At 51.1% G+C, this 17,249-nt stretch overlaps 1 long non-coding RNA gene across 1 annotated transcript in view; it reads left to right on the top strand.

Annotated features, from left to right (window-relative positions):
* Window positions 1-17,237, top strand: part of LOC137847368 (uncharacterized) — a 40,442-nt gene extending 23,205 nt beyond the window's left edge. The window contains exon 3 of the long non-coding RNA XR_011090926.1: window positions 17,011-17,237. This is a non-coding gene — a long non-coding RNA (uncharacterized lncRNA). The remainder of the gene's footprint in view (window positions 1-17,010) is intronic.
* Window positions 17,238-17,249: the final 12 nt, after the last annotated feature.

The following is a 17,249-nucleotide window of genomic DNA, read 5'->3' as shown; positions in this document are numbered from 1 at the left end:
GGATGATTTCAGAGCAGAGAGGCATGAAAGAATCACGACTGGCCGATGCTGCCAGCCCAGCAGGGAAAGGGGATATCCAGTTTTCCAGGCAGTTGTTAGAGATCCTGTGTTCGTGAAGGAGATACTCACCACCTGCTGACTGAGCATCCTGTCGGTACTTGGAGAAGTCCGTGTACTGCTGAGGAGGAGGAGGAGGGGGGCAGCCGCGAGAAGCCTGCCTGATTCAGGAATTGCCCAGACCATCTTGAGTTCCTCTTGCGTGACAGACTTATCAGGCATCACTGGCCAGGGAGAAAGCCGTCAGACAATAGGAGAAAGCTGGTCTAGGAAAAGGCAGAGCCTGGCTGATAATTGAATACCTCTCCCTGCCTGGCCGGCATGCTGTGAGTGGAAGGCATCATGAGGCCAAGTGCTTGCCACTGCCAAGGGACTTTTCTCCTCCATGCAGCCACTGGGATTTCTAATCCAGGCTGGGTAGGACAATGCTGTCATGTTAGTAATAGTATAACTCTCTTAGCAGTCTACCGGTGTGACAGAGCCACAAAGAGAACAGTGTAGGCTGAATATGCACTCATGCTTGCTAAGCCTGTAATCCCAGCTTTGATTCTCTCTCCCTCTCTTTCGATTTTTTTTTTTTAATAATAATCAGTTCAAACTTAATAAGAGTGATTCACTAGTTGCCTGTTTATCTTTCCTCAGCATGGCATCCAATTTGGATATCACAGGGGAGGAGAAATGGGGGGAGAAGGGAGAAATGGGAGAGGAAAAGGGAGCCTGGAGGGTGTCCCTGATTCCTCTCTCCATAGAAACTAAGGCTGCTATCTTTCTGTGAACCTGAAAATCCCAGCTGTTATTTCAACCCATTGTCAGAAGAGGCTGGTGATCAGCCCTGTTCTCCCATTCGATTTAGACCTTTTGTAGCTTTCCTACTAATGGTTCAGCATCAGTTGGCATCTGATGAGAGTGTTTGGTGGTCTGTGGGATGGAAGGACACAGGACACATGAGTTCCCTGGACCTGTCTGGACTGTGCCATGTTTTCTGCATTCACATGAGACAAGGCAGTGATGGGGCTAAGCATTTCCAAGGCTGTGACTGTGTCTGTACCTCCTGGAGGCAGATCTGTTCTCAGCAGATCCTAGCAGACCCCAGGATGTTCCCCAGCCTAGGCAGCTGCAAGACCCGTTCTGGGGTTGATTCCAACACCATAATGTGTTTCTGCATCCAAACCCTTTTGACTCTGTCTTCTTAGAAACCTGAACACATCTCAGAAATCACTTGGACTGGGCAGGAAAACATAGCTGGGCTGTACTAGGCAGGTAGACAGGTAAATGCTGGATGTGCTTGCGAAGTCTCTTGCCCAAGAGCTGATGTAAAGGACCATCCTGCACTGCTCTCCTTGCCCTGGGCATTTCACTGGCCTGAGTAAACCTCTGCTTGTCTCACCCCAGGTGCTCCTCCAGAGCCTCCTTCCTCCTCGTCTCCAGGGGCTGGCACAGCTCTGCCGTTCTGCTCTGGGCTGCTGGCGGCCGTGCTTTTGGCCAGGTGACACTGAACATCGGAGACATGAAGCAAGTCATTTGGAATAAGCAGTTAAGTGTTGGTTGGTACATGGGAGAGCAGAGAACAGGAGAGGGCAGAAAGGTCAGAAAAACTACAGGTCTGGACAATTGTGGAGGATCGCTGGAGGATTTACGGAGTTCAGCTAGCCTTTTGCTTCACCTCGGTTAAATATCATGTAACCATGGCTCGCTGGGACAAGACTGGTCCTGACTTCCAAACAGCCATGTCCAGGTGAGCCATGCATGGTGTTGAGAGCCTGGTGTGGAGGATGCAGCTCCCTCTGAGCTGTGGGGCAGTGGCAGCATGTGGACCACTCTCTAGAGGGATGAACGGTGGTAGGAGCATGTGAAACGCTGCTCCTCTCTCAATCTGGCTGCTTCTGCTGCTGTCTGTGAGTCTCTTCTCACTGCTTATTCTTCCTCCTGTGCTCATATCACCTCGTTTCTTCCTGTGCTCGATGCACGGCCCAGTGAATAGAATCCATGCATAACTCTCCGCTCTCCTTTCCCTTCCTCATCGCTTTTCTCACTCATTCTTTCTTCCCGTCTCTCACTAACTCTCTGTTGCTCTCTCTGCCAATTTATTCTTCTCTTTCCTCCCACACTCTGTCCCCGTTTAATCAATCTTAGCACAGGCCTGTTTTCCACCAGAGCTGCTGTTTCATGCTTACTCGCGTGGAGGGAGGGTGGGCAGGTGTGTGCAGGGAGCAGGGGAGCTGAGATGAGACTGGTGGTCACGGCTGAGTCACGTCACCCAGCCCAGGGCTTGGTTCTCTCCATCCAACACAGGAATGTGGCAGCTATGAGTCTGCAGCACCTCGAGGTTGTAAAAACAAGGCCTGTGAAGCTCCTGGAAGTGGGTTAGAGCTCTTTGGGTGCTTGTTTCTCTTTGGTGCCTGGCTATGCCCGGAGCCATGTGCCTGGACTGACAGATAGGAGGCACTTTTTCTGCCCTTCCTATTCAAAACGTTTGCACCATCCAGTCTGTGATGAGGAATAACCCCATGGGGTACGGCTGCCATGACTCAGTCACGGTGTGGCTGCAGACCAAGGGCAACTTCTGTTCCTGTAGGCACTACTTTTGCTGACTAACATCACTGATCCACGGCCTCTTGCCTTCCATCTCCTTCGGTTGTTCTGCCTTGCCCCATGTCCTCCTTCTTCTCTTTCCAACATAATTTCCCCTGTTCCCCCCGTGTGCTCTGTGCTCCCCATGGCAGCACACGCATGGTGCCGGGGCCTGCACGGCCTACTGGCTTGCTGGAGCTGCCAGATGCTTGCACCTCCTCGGCTCTCATGGGTAGGAGTTGCCATGGGAGACAGGGAGAGAAGGAAAGTGCCTTCCCCAGCAGCACCCGGAGCCAGAAGTCTTCCATTGAGTGGAGAACACCCCCCTCTTGTGTTCCTTCCTCCCCTCAGCCCCCCTTTCGAGAGCACGCCGCAGAAAGCTGCCTTTGAAGCCCCTTAATTAGTGTCCCGCGTGTCCTGAACGGAGCCCTTCATTACCACCAGCGAGAGGCACAAATTGGCGTGTGTTTCAGGCTTGGGCTCGGCGCCAGAATTTTGTTCCAGTCCCCTCCCTCGAAACCTCTCCAGCTTCCCCCCCTCCTCAGCACACACGCATGCACACACACTCCCACCGAAAAAACACACACACACAAGGGATCCTGCCAAAAAGAGACCCCCCCCTACCCTCCTTCCAGCATCTCGGATTTGAGGGAGAAAACAGGAAAAAACAACCAGCCAAACAAAAAATAAAAGGCAAAGGTCACTGCTCCCTGCCTCGTCCAGGCTTGCTCTTGGCTCTTCTGACCCTCCAGCATATGTGAGTGCAGGTTGAGGGTCATTATCAACCCCAGAGTGTCTCTTGCAGCCTGTGGATGTGCTCTGAGGGTGCTAATTAGTGAGAGGAAGGCTGATTAGGTTAGAAATTAAGTGCTTATTTTCTCTCTCTCCTTTTTTTTTTTTTTTTTTTTTTTTTTGATGTATGTGTGTAAAAAATCATGGAGCCAGCTGGAGCCTCAGGAACAATGGGAGAAAAGGCAGGCAGGATTCAAGGGAGGGGGATCAATGTCCCACCTCACCTCTCCTTCGCACATGGGCCCTGGGCAGTCAATGAGCTCACAGATCTCCTGGTTTAACCTTTTTTTTTTTTTTTTTTTAATCTCAATTTATTTCAAAGATGCCTCCATCGAGGCATCCCACCTCAGAGGGTCTTGCGCTGCCAGGCTGAGGAAATTCAAGTCTGTTTCTACCATGGACTTTGGCTCCCTGTTCCAAAAGTTGCAACACAGGTGTTTGATTTCTAGGAACACCAAGGCCTGTGTGCCTGGGCAGCCAAAACCTGTTCCTGCCCTGACATTAGGCCTTGTGAAATTTTTCTCCTCCGTGCCCTTGCTAGCCTCAGTCTGTCATGGTGAGTGGGCTGTGGGATAAGGAAGAACAGATCAGGATGTGACTGAAGAGCAACTTGTCCTTGCTATAAGGCTATTCTGTGCTTCCAGTTCTCCAGGCAGCAGCTCAGAGCTGGTGAGGGGCAACAGAAAAATCATCTCCTTCCTTCCACTTGATCTGAAGGATACCTCTGGGACCAGTGCTCTGGATACGCTGGACCTTGGGCTATGCTGGACCTTGAGCTTTCCTCCAAAGGCCACAGTTGCAGTTGGGAATACTCAGGTCCCAGCAGGCTGGAGAGGAGAGAGGGAAGGAAGCAATGCCTAAAACAGCTTTTCAGCTTCCTTTCTGGAGCGGGAATTATGCTGCCAGACCCACGAGTTGGTGGCATCAGGTTGGAGGGTGGCATCTGCAGCCGGCCAATTTATATGACCTGAGGCCTTGCTGTGATGCTGGCAGTGGATGTCGTCTGTCCCAGCTGGGGACATGGCTGTCGAGACAAGGCTGTTTCATTCTGCAGTGGGGAATATTTTCTCAGCAGGGGCTTGTGACCCCTTAGCATCATAGCTAACTGGGGTGTGTGGATCAAAAGGCAGAGGAAAGCTTTGCTGATGGGCCCCAGACCCTTTGTTGTGCTTCAGAGCCCTGTGTGTGGGGCCCAGGGGCTTTATATCTGCAAAACAAGAAGTCTGGCTTCTTGAGACGGTGGGAGAGCAGCCAGGGGACCCCTGTGTGCACATGGTGCATGTCTGTGTGCTCATATTCCTTGGGACGAGTGCCATGAATGTGAGTGCAGGCATGTTTTGGTGCTGCACAAGGGGAAGGGCACGTATGTCTGGGTACAATTCAGGCCCCGTTCCCTTTTCTCATCGCGCCGGTGTTTTTATACCATGTGCCTCCTGCAAAGAGCCGAACAAACAAACAAACAAACACATGGGAACCCAAACTCCCTATTACCACCACACTGCAGATGCAGCCTGGTTTGGCCTGTATTTCTCCCGTTGCCACAGCAACGGTAAGCCAGGGAGTAAATCAAAATATCCTCTCCAGTGCTCAACACCCCCATATGGCAAAATAATAGTGACAGTGCGGAAAGCCTGGTCTGCCTCCCTTGCTTCTCCTTCCCAACCCCAGTTCAGCAGAGGCTCTCCGGAGACCTGTCACATGCCTGTCAGAGCCCCAAGGAGATGACAAGCCTCCTCTACAGGGAGTGAGGGAACACCATCTTCGCTGTGACCAGCAATCACCCTTATTCCCTGCTCTGGTTGCTGTGTCTCCCACAGGGGGGTGTTTAGGTCTGATCAATGTTCAGCCTTTGCGGTCTCAGCTCAGCTGGCTTTTAACAAGATGAGGCCCGTCAGCTCCACTAGAGACCAAACAGCATCCAAACCAGGCTTAGCAACCTGCTTCTTGCTTCAGCAAGCTCTGCTTACAGCTGGGAGAGGCAGAGCCTTCGGAGAGGAGCAAAGCAATCAAAGCACATTTAGGACCAGGACTCCTGTCCAGCTGAGCTCAGAAATATGCTCGCTGGGACAGCTGCCAAAAGGGCTCCACCAGCTACGCTTTGCATTGGCCTTGGGCACTTCCAAAGTCGGTGATGTGCTTAGGAGAGGAGATGTGTCTGCCCAGAAAGAAGAGGCATTGGGAGGAAAGGAAGGCCTGCTGCCCCTGGAATAGGGGGAAGCCAAACGTGAATTTTCTACAGCAGACCACCTAGGTCTGGGTGCTATTACAGCCCTGGAGGATGACCTGCATCCCCTTCTCTGCCAGCAGGCAATTAGACTGGATCCATCACTTGTGCCTCACTCAGCTCTGGCCTCCAGCAGCTTCATTAGGAACCTCTGTGTTCCTTGGCTGATTTTCCCCCAAGAGGCCGATTTTAAGGCTCCCCGGCGACTGCTAATGTGTAAATACAGCGTGCTTCAACATGGCGATGTGATTGCCCAAGTGGATTGGAGCTGTTTACTCTTCGGCAGCTAAAGAGCATCCCCACCTCTCTGTGTTGTGACAGCCGCTTCTTGCACAGGGAGATGGCTGGTGGGAGCCCAGCCTGGCTCCAGGCATGCTCACAGATCCATGTGGCCGGGTGGACTCGGAGTCCTTCTCGTCTCTCTGTGGAAGGGAGGAGAAGAGGCAGGAGTGGCCCATGGAATATGCAAAGAGGGCCATTTGATGATTAAATGCTAGAGCACAGCAGCAGTGTAAAAATATACATATATCACAAGCTTTAATTAACACAAGCGAAGGGAAAAGGAGGAAAAAGAGCCACTTTTTAAAGGTTTCACAGAGACTATAAACTGGCAGCAGAGAAAAAAATGTAATACATGCAAATTAATGGCATAAATTTAGGGTTACTTAACTTCACAAATGTTAACAAGCTCATAAAAAAAAAAAGTTATTCTTTCCCAGTTTCCTGTCGCTGTTTGTTTAATTTTTTTCTTTTTTTTTCTTTTTTTTTTTTTTTCTTCCCCCCGTTGAGAAGATTATGTTTTCAGTATATTCCTCCTAAATTAATTCTGGCTCTCTCTCTTCCTTCTCCTTTCCCTCCCCGCCTCCCTCCCTCCTTCGTCTCTGTCTCTTTCTCAGTGTCTGCCTCTGTCTGTTTGCCTTCCTTTCGTGCCTATCTATCATATCCTTAATGTCCCCATCATCATCGTATCTAGCCTTGGATACAATACCCTCTCATTTCTCCTCCTTTCTTCTTCCCTAGCTCCCACCCCACCCTTCTCCCCTACTTCTCGTCCCTTTTCTCCTATATTTTTTTCCTTAGCAGTTGGTATAACTCCAGCCTGGTAATGCTACACGTGGCACCACCAATTTCCAAACATGCATTGTTCCCTGCCACCACCGGCAGACAAAAGAAGGCAAGGAGCAAATTAAGCGGTCCCCAGCTGAACTGCTCGTTTATCAGCCACCTGAACAAGTGACTCGTTGCTGCTGCAGGCTGGATAGCTAGGGACATAGGCGAGGGTGCGTGGGCAGGCCATGTCGGTACACTGTGGTCCTGCCACCGTTCCCCCTGCACCGTCCCCTTTTTTTCCAGCCTCTGCCTCCGTGTGGTGGTGGATAACAAAGGGCATGGCCGCTCCTTGCTGAGCCCGGGGAGTCACGAGCCCCCGAGGTCATGGTGTCTCCGCTTTGCTTACGGATAAAACCAAGTTTCAAAAACTCGGGAGATTGTCTGTTTAGCTCTGCCAAAGCTCATTTCCCCGGAAGGAGGACGTGTGCCTTTTGTTCTGCTTCTTTTAAAACCACCAAGGACACCCCAAGTTGCATTACCCGTGACGTAACTCATCCTGCCTGTGATGCTACAGCGCTCTGTTCTTAGGCTCTTGTTCTCGTTGCTTGAAGGGAGAGTGGTTAAAAAAAATCTCATTTTGACTTATGGACCAGACTGAGTCATAGGAAGACATCATTAAAAAAAAAAAAAAAGAAAAAGAGGGGGTGGATATCATCATTTTTGGCAACAAGCCATCCCTGGAGCTTTCAAAGTAGCCTGTGAATATTACTGCCAGCTCTGTTTCAGTATCACAGACAGCAGCCCTGGCCAATTGCTTTTCTCCTCAACGGCCCATTCGGCATTTCAGAATACTGGAGAGCAGACGGGGAAGTCAGCCTTTTATTCAACACAGCAGTCTTGGGAAAAGGGAGGTGAAATTACAAGCTGGAGTCCCTGGGCAGCAGTGAAAACGAGAAAATCCAAACAAGCAAAAGGGAAAAAAAAAAAAAAAAAAAAAAGGAAAAGTCTCAATTTCTCAAAGTGAGAGAAAGGATGTTGGTGGGTGGGTAACAAAGAGGCTAGGAAGAGGAAGCACAGAAGGAGAATCTGTTATGTTTGGAAGATGTGGGAACCATCAACACAGATGTTGCAGGAGAAAGTGATTGAGAAGCTGAATGGGACTCGCCGAGGCTTACAGTTGGGTGCAGGCTTAAGCACATCGCTACAGAGAGACCTGGATGCAGGAAAAAGGGAGCAAGAAATAACTGTGCGGGAGTCCCCGTGCAGCATCAGTCTCTGTCCCCAGTGACATCACAGGCTTTCCCACTGACAGAAATCACTGCTTTTCCTGGGTAGGAAATGAGTCAGGGTGACTACAGATTTTAGGGCTTGGCCTATGCAGATTAAGAGGAGTAGTAAGGAATAAATAAAACATGGCATATGCAAGGGTGACTAAGGGCTGGAAGAGAAGCAAAGAACAGCGTGGGGGAAGGAATAAGGGCTATGGGAAGGAACGAGGAGGGGCTCCGGATGAATTGCTGACTAGGGCTGTCTGGTGAAGCCTCTGGAGAGAGATTTAGGGGGATAAGACTTCAAGTCCTGGTCACAGAGCATGCCCTACCAGGGTTAGTGGGGAAGACACCCTCGTGCCCCTGGTAGCTCAGCGATATTTTTTTTTTTTTTTTCCCTGTCCTTTCAGCTTGGAAACAGTCTGGAGCAAAGTTCATTTCTCACTGAACGTGTTGACAGCACCTAGCAAACCAGAGGCCCAGTACCAACCAGTTGCAGCCTCTGTGCACCCTGCTATTAACAGCATCAGAAGAGGCAGAGCAGGGAATAAGGGAAAAAAAAAAAAAAAAAAGGATTGAAAACTGAACTGAGTGAGAACAAAGAAAAAGGTGGGGTCTTTTTAAAATCAGATCGTTCCCTATTTTTGATTGCTTCATAGCTTGATTTAGCTCTGGCCTACATAACTAAAATGGAGGATGACAAGGTAGCAGCAAAGACAGGCATTATGGGGGGGTTGCAGGGATCATCTGTTTGCTGCACGGCTGCTGTAGGAAATGCAGTGCCACGAGTCGACGTATATAATTGTAGAGAGGGGGAATGAATAAACGTGTTTCAAAGAACAAGGAGAATTCTAAATGTCAGCAAGGGGGTATATGACTCACTCATTGGGAAAATACTATTATTGGATACGTAAGTAGGACTGTACAAAGCACTGAGGGGAGGGATGCTACTAGGAAAAAAAAAAAAGTATTAATAAGTATAGGTAGCATTTGGATAAGTGACAGAGAATGAATGAGGAGATGCGCCACGAGCCAGCACACGGCCTGGAGCAAAAGCAAAGGGAGAAGGCAGGGTGAGGGTGGCGAAGGATGAAAAGGGAGCGATTGTGGAAGACGAGGAGTAACGTTGCTGGAGTCTGCTGAGATACAATGGGATGGATGAGGGTTCGTGAAAAGACTCAACTTGGCTTTTGGCAGAATAATGGTGACAAAACGTTTCTGTTCTACTGAGCCGGGATTAAGGAAATAAATGAGGCGGAACTTGATGGGGGGAGAGGAAATGACTGTGCTGGGGAGGCAGGAGGAGGCCCAGGACTCAGCTGGAGCCGGCCTCTGCAGCGGTGGGTGAGGTCAGGAGGCTGGGTGGGATGAAAGGTGTGGAGGAACACCTCCCCGTGCACACAGCCAGCTTTTCGAGAGGCAGAGGCAGCCTTTAATTATAACAGCCAGCGTTGTATAGATTACGGACATTGTTGAAATGAGCAGCGCGGGACTGAGGCATTTTGCGTGAGTTCAAGCCAGGCGTTGAGGATAATTGACTAATGGCCCCGGTGTATTTGCCGGCAAAGTTGCGGGTTTCTAGAGCCCAGAACACGTTTAACTCAAAACCTTTTGGTCGCCAAATACAGGGCACCACACCAAGGGACCAGTCCAGCAGGACAACCCAGCAGCTTGAGATACTTTGCCAATAAGTTTGCAGCAGGGGCTGGGGGAACTCCACTCCTGGAGGAGGAGGTCTCAAGAGGTTTGAGTCCAGCTGGGAGCAGCACCAGTCCATATTTTGGTTGCAAACCCCCCCCAGTTTCCAGTGATCTGCTTTTTTGGCTGGCTTGGGTTGATTAAGTCTGTAGAGAGACAGATGTAGGTGGATAATGGGGAGAGGGGGTGGTGAGTGGCAGAACTATTGCCTTCGCGAGAGGGAAGGATGCCGTGTAAGTACTGCCAGTCCCCATTCAGTGAGCAAGTGGTGAGTCAGGGGCAGGTACTGAGTCAGCAAGAAGGCGGCGGGTAGGTAGAGCACCCTGTCCGACTCGGCACACGCTGCTTGGCCATGCCAACTTCATCTCCCCACAATCCATGCTGCTGCATACCTCTTTGTCCCCTTCCCATGCAGTTCCTGCAGCTGCCTCTCCAAGCCACCGTGGCTGTGGAGATGGCCTTCGGTGGGACAAAAGCGCATTTTTTTTTCCTGGTGTGTTTGCCATCCTGCTTGCAAATGGTGCCTCTCTGCAAGGAGTGGTGGTGAAAGAGGAAGAATGAAAACAGCTGATGGAGGTAGAGAGAGCCCTTCAGCCTGCCTCACCCCCCCAAAAAAAAACACTCATGCAGGCAGGGAAATGGTGAAAGGTGGGAGGAGGGAGAGAGGAAAGAAAGAAAGGAAAAAAAGAAATGAGGTGGAAACGAGAGTGAGAGAGAGAAAATATTTGAGAGATGAAAAGAAATTACCATACGGCAGGATCCTGTTATTCAACCTAATTTTCAAAGGACTGCAGCTGTCGCACTGAGATAATCTGTTAATTATAACAGTCATTGTGTTTTGGCAATGGAAGAAAAAAACAGGCTCTAAACAAGGCAAGGTAGTGGCGAAAAGAGAGGGGAGGCACGGCTGTGTCAAAATGCATGTCACTTGTTAGCTTGAAGTATAGGTGGGAGAGCTGGCCGGGGAGAAGGGTCCCTCCCCGTGGGGCTGAGCTGTGCCATTGCCTGGGGGTGGAGGAAGGAGGGGAGGTGGAAGCAGCCGAGTGGAAATGTAACGTCCTGTCCAGTGTGGTGCTACTGCAGCTGGGCATGAGCAGAGGAAGAGCTCAGAGGGGCTGCGGTGTCCCCGCTGTGCTGCCACAGCATTTCATTCTTGGGTCATCAGGAGCTTCTCCGTGCCACCCCATGCCTGTCCTTGCTGGAGCAGTGGCTCAGCCTCTGGACTTCTCCTGCTGGAGTCGTACCGGGGTGGCTGCTTGTCCTACTTGGAGAGAGGTGTCACTGCCAGCGAGGGAGCCTCGCTGATACTTGCTCAGGGGAAGGCTGGCTGGATGCCGAGAGCATTTTGAAGGATGCTGGAGTGCCAATGCCCAGCGAGAGGCTGCTGGTGCGAAGGTATTCTCCACAGGGTGACTGGCTGCCCGTGCACCTTGCGAAGTGATTTCAGTCCTCGGCCAGCCCAGGACCTTTGTCATTCCTTATGCTCTGAATGCCTTCCAGCAAAAGACAGTGGTGAGCTCCAGTGTGAGCTCTGCCCTTCCCTGCCCCACCTGCAGGGTAGTGTGTTTGGGGGCACTCCAATCTGGCATCAGGGTGGCTGGAGACACATTTAGCATCCAGAAACACCGGAGGGATGTTTGACTTGAATGAGGGCATCTCTCAAATTACTCGTGGACCTGCCATTCACAGCCAGCCCAGTGAAAACCTGGAGCTGCAGTCGTATGATACAGGGCAGCAAAGCCACTGCAGGACAGCAGAGGAGCCAAGGTGACCCTAAAGGGATGGGGACCTTCTCAGGGGCATCCCATACAGCTGTGAATTTCTCACAGCTTTGTATAGGACATGCTGCCCTCCCCTCTAGCCATGCCCTGCACACCAACAGAGCCAGCGCTCCCAGCCTGCTCCCTACAGCAGCTCCCTCCCACACACATGTGCACGGTGCCATCCCCTGCAGGGATTCACATCAGGACACACATCCAGAGCCTGCGCTTCCCTCCCTCTTCCTGCAGCGTTTCTGCCATGTACTCGCTCACCCAGCAATGCTCGGCCCCCGTGCTCCACGCACACCCACGCGCGCCCCGCGCTCCCACCCCGCTCCTCGCGGCGCTTTACGCACAGCCAGCCCTCCCACCCCTGCTTCATGCACAGACCCTCCCGAGCAGCGCTTTGCCTGCTTCCCCATGGCAATGCCTCCCCCCAGCAGCCAGCACTCGCTCTCGGCTTCATACAGCAATTAGCCCACCTACACACCCACCGGGGCACCTACGGCCACTCCTCCACGTGCAGCCCCCATCCACCTCGCACCCCGCAGCCGACACCGCCGCCGTCTCACGCAGTGACTCACATTCACACGGATGCACTAGCACACGCACATACACACACACAAACATGTCCTGCACGTGACAGATCCGTGCGGACAGACACACGGAGCCCACGCTCCCTGCCCATTGCCAGCAGGAATGATTCCTACGCCCGTCCACCGCCTGGTGTCTGGGCTCGCTGGATGGCACCAAGGGGAGCGATGTTTCCCATGTCCCCTCTCCTCTGGATCACGAGCAGTGAGGGTGGCTTTATGGCTGTTAATATTTTTATGGAGTTTGTGATCTCCTGATGTCCTCTTCTGCCTGGAGAAGGCTGTTCCCTGAGCCTAACCCCATGCACGTGCTCCTACGGGTTGCTGCTGTAGGCTGTCTGGGTGGCGCTGGCTTCATGCAAATCCCCCTTAATCTTCAATAATCATATTAATATAAAAGGTAACCATCTCCCTTTGGAAAACAAAGGTGTCTCTCTGGCCTGCCAGGGAAGCAATGGCATATGAAAGACCTTTCTGCCAGTGTTTATCGCTCTAAAATAAGATTTACGCTTCTAAAGCTCTCTCTTTTCTTTCATGCTTCTGAGCTGCTTCATTTTCCTCCCCTGAGCTTTCCTATTCTCTCTTTCTTGCTGCCTAACAAATTAGGCATCTAATCGCCGCTGGGAGGGCGCGATGGGAGCGCGGGGGGTCCCTCTCCAGCATCATGCTGATGTGTTCATGGTTAGCCTTTAATCTGTTTGGCCTAGCAAAGGTTTGGGATCAGTGTGTGGATTTGTTTGAGCCTGGGTGCATGCATATGGTGGACGTTGCTTTGGGTTGCCCAAATTCTTCCTGTGCCCTGAACTGGTCAAAGGACAGGAGGAATGAGCAGCATGTCCTTGGCAATCCCCTGCCCTTCATGCAGCTGAGATGGTGTGTGGTTTCGTGGGCTTCCTCACCTTGAGGTCCTGCTGGGGTCCCAGTGCTTCATGCTTCCTCGTGTCATGGGGACAACTGGAGTCTGGGAGCTTCCCTTCCTCCAACCCAGCTTTCAGAGGGATCATTTTTCCCCAGCAGGGACTGTGGGTTTGTACGGTGAGATGAACCAGCCTGGAGGTGAACCACAATATTTCTCTTGCACTCTGCCAAAACTCACAGAGACTCTAGCACTGAGCGGCCACCATTCAGCAGGACCCATTGATACAAGTCCAGACCCTGTAAGAGGTGATGGCTTTGCTCAGTGACATGAAAATGCCTTTTAATGCACAAGTTTCCATGGTGGCTCTGTAGCCTTTTTTTTTCTTTTTATGCTTTTGCCTAAATCGGCTCGTCTGTCCTCTAGACTTTTTGAACCTATAGGGCCAATTTCCAACAAATGTGATGGAGGTATGGATCTCAGAGATGCTGAGAACTTGTGTTTTGTGAAAATAGCAGGATAGAATAGATAAGAGGGAAATTCTATCTTCTCTTCTCTTCATAGGCCAGGTTGAATGAGGCTTTGAGCAACCTGATCTAGTGGAAGCCCATGGCAGCAGGGCTGGAACTAAATGATCTTTAAGGTCCCTTCCAACCCAAACCATTCTGTGATTTTATAAAGTGAGTAAGAAACTTTCACAGAGCCCCTTTAAAAAAATATAAGGTAATAAAAAAAAGAGTGCTGTGTGAGCTCAACCCTTGGTGGACATCAGAGAAGCTGCAGTGGAAGATACTTCTTCTCTCCCTCTCTCTCACAAATGTCTTCCATTTGGATTTGTCACAAATCCACAGGCCACCAGGCTTCCTGTTCCCACTTCTCCTAGTTCCAACCTTCTCGGGGCTTCTGTGGGTGCCTCCTGTATTACAGGAGGTATTACAGGAATTATCTGGCAGCCGTGGAGAATTCCTTCAAGTGAATGAAAAAAAAAAAAACAAGCACACTGGGAAAGGCAGCTCCCCTTTTCTGGAAAGCAGTTAGAGAAATCTCAGAAGGGCTCTGAAGCCAACACGGGAGAGCATTTTAAAGGTGGTATTTGCACCCCGATGCCTCCCGGCAGCAGGCAGCATGCTGAGCTGGGAGGGCTGATTCCCAGCTTCAGCACAAAGTGGAAGAAAGCAGCGGGAGCCTTGGCCTGGTTTCGGGGTGTCCCCAGAGGAGCCAAGAGTGTTTGGCAGGTTTTTAATGCATGCATTTCTAATGTGAGGCTCTTAGCACCGTTTAAGCAATGGTAGAATTAAGTGCTGGCTTTTTCGGAGCACTGGGCCCCAGGAGGACAAGGTTGGCAAGGTCAGGATTGCAGGCCCAAACTGCTGCTGTGCGTGGCTTTTCTGGTTGCCTTTTCACACCATGCCCTCTAGACCTCATATCCTAGACCTCATACCCTCATATCCTCATATCCTAGACCTTGTATCCTCCCTCAGTCATGGCCCATCCAACCCCTGCCCAGCCCCCGAGTTGTCCTCATTCCCCACACCATCCCTGTTCATGGTTTCAGTCTTTGTATTTTAACCCGTCCTCATAGCTGGCCATCCAACTAGCATCTGTACTCCTGTGCCATCAGGATCTCTGAGAATTGCAGGGACTTCAGGCCCCAGGCTGAGCTGAAATGGGGTCCTGGCCCACAGGAGCCACCAGGGAGGCCCCAGTTTGGGTTGGTGTCAGGGTCCTTAAAGCCTATGTGATAATGGGGAGATAGGAGCTGCTGGGGGAATGGTAAGGGCTTGCATATTTCTTCTATGACAGTGTTCGTGAGGGCCTAAAAGGACCGATGAATCTGACTTCAGGAGCGTTTTGGCCCTTCCTTTGGCCTGCAGCAGAGGCAAGGTTGCAGAGGTGGGAGGTGGATGGGAAGCAGGACTTCTCTGCATGATCCCTGTGTTTTTGGCACATAGCAAGGATAAACACCACCTTCATTTCCTTCCACCCCCGCACCCTGCCACCTCTTTCCAGGCTTTTAGAACATTTCTCCTTCCAAGCCCTCTCTGTGGGGATGGGTTTCAGAGATTGCTGGGGCTGCTGCAGAGGAATGTGGTCATGGCCTCAGCGTTGCTCCCCATGCACCACGAACAAGCCACAGCAGGCAATAACAACTTCAGTACAGCGTTTAGAACAGCCTGTGCTGCCAGAAGGAGTCAAAGCAAATGGACTGGGACCTTTCTGTATGTAGCTTGATATTGTTTTGGGGGGTTGGTGAGGATAAAGCCAAAGGGTAATGCTCAGAGAAGGATGCTAGCAAGAGAAACCCAGGCTAAATTTTTCACTACTTGCTCAGGGGTTGCCCCTGGCCTCTCCTGGGGTGGACATACTTTGGGTACTGATGTGCCAAAAGATGTGTCTGCTGCTCATTTATTCTGCAGAGAAGACTGGGCAAGGTGAATGAACATTAGAGGAAGGCAAAGGGGCAGAGATGGTTGGGGAAAAGGTTGGGACGAGGCAGGGGACTGACCCTGAGGGATGCCAGAGCTCTGTGGGTGCCCACCTGTGGAGAGCCAGCTGTGCCTCCCGTCTGATGCATCTGGGGAGGCAGTGTCAGGAAATTATTTCTCATTGGATTATAGGGCTGAGAAACAAAGCAAGGGACTAAAAACCTCTGCCTTCTGCTTCAGTGCTGGCTGATGCAAAGCTGAACACGAGGCAGCAGCTGGAGGACACCATAAGACAATCACAAACGGCCTGAGTTTGGCGGCCTCGGATGACAAGCTGTGGGGAACAGAGACTTTATCTTTTCCATTGGTCTAGCTCTTCTTCCCCTCCCCTTCTCTGTCTTGGCTTTCCTTTTTGGATTATTGAATATTTAAGTGTTTCTCTGTGACACTATCTCTGATCCCTTAATCCAGCTGGCCTGGTAATTCCACAGACCCAAATCAGCTCAGATTTCTCCACAGACGTAAGCCTTGTTCCTCAAGGGTTCACTCACTCCTCCTCCATTTATCTTCCTTCATTTTACTTCTGCCCTTTGTGTCTCTGTGCTAGAAATTGGTTCAGCTTTTGCAGCAAAAGCTTCAGCAGTATCTTTAGCGAGCAGCCTCCCCTCCCCCCAAAAAAAAGGCGCTAGAGGGGATCTTTATTCTTCACAACTAAGAATCCCTTTAAAAAAATATATTTTCTATGAAAGTTAAAACAAAAAAGTCCAGTGCCCACATATTTTCTTTGCTGCATGAAATGATTTTCTCCACGCTGCTTGAAGGCGCTTCTGCCAGGCTCCTGTCTCAGGACACTGGGATGAGGGTTGACGCCATGGCCAGAGGGAAGGGTGCTCCAAGCTGCCCTTCCCGGTCAGGACCAGGAGCTTGCCCAAATCCCAGGGATCCATTAAGGCAAATGTACTTTGGTGGGGTAGGTGGGCGATGTCCTTAAGCTGGGTACTGCTGGGATTGCTGGGTGGGAGACTGGGGGCTGGTATTTGATATGCTGCCTACGTCCTGCTCCCCTGCATGCTCCGACCAGGCTGGCTCACCTCAACAGCCTTATCCCTGCACCAAGAGGCAGGAAAAATGTTTAGAGCACAAGTGGTTACACGTGGCTTGAATTATTTATCCCTCTTGCATCAGGGAAGGGAGGAAACAAATTAAAAAGTGCTTTGCTTTGTTTTTAATTTTGTTTGGGAGGGGGTTGGGGAAGAAGGCTTGTTTGCATTTTCATTGCTTCATGCATTCTGTGTACATGGCTTTCAGGCAGCCGAAAATCCTTGGCTTTGGCTGTGTTTGGGGCTTGCCTGTGTTTACACTAGCAGTTCTGAGCTGAGCGCAACAGCAGCCATTTGTTCCCCAGCCTCTCTTCCCTTCCCCTCCTGCCCCCACTCTGCTGCCTTCCCCCGTGCCCCTGGCTGTGATTACATTGCATAACGCAGCTCGCGTACGCTTCTGCGTACCCCCAGTATGAGATTATATGTCCTGAGGGTTCCCTTCTCAAAGGCTTATCAGCAAGGCAGCTGGTCCCACTCCTCCTTTTGCCTGCACCCCCTCCCAGTGCTGTCTCTTCTCCATCTCCCTCTTCTCACCAAACCTCATCATCTACACTCTTATCACAAAGATCCCCCAACTGATGCCTCTTCTTGTCTCCCGTGTGCTTTCTTTTCCAGATTCCAGTGACAGATGGATCTCTCTCATGTGCGCTCGCTCTTTCCCTCTCTGTATTTTTGTTTTCGACATGTTTGATCTGAAGCTCTGAAGCTTCTCCGAGGGAACCCGGGAGAGAAGGAAGAGGAGGAGGAGGAGGAACGGAGGGAGCGTGAGCGACAGAGGAGGCAGCCCTGCCTTATTCTTCCAAATCACACCGTGGAGGGGCAGGGGAAGACTAGAGGGGGGAGGGCTTGGGTTT

This window comes from Anas acuta, chromosome 1, assembly GCF_963932015.1.
Source record: "Anas acuta chromosome 1, bAnaAcu1.1, whole genome shotgun sequence".
Taxonomy (NCBI): domain Eukaryota; kingdom Metazoa; phylum Chordata; class Aves; order Anseriformes; family Anatidae; genus Anas; species Anas acuta.
This window is presented reverse-complemented; position numbering and strand designations above follow the sequence as displayed.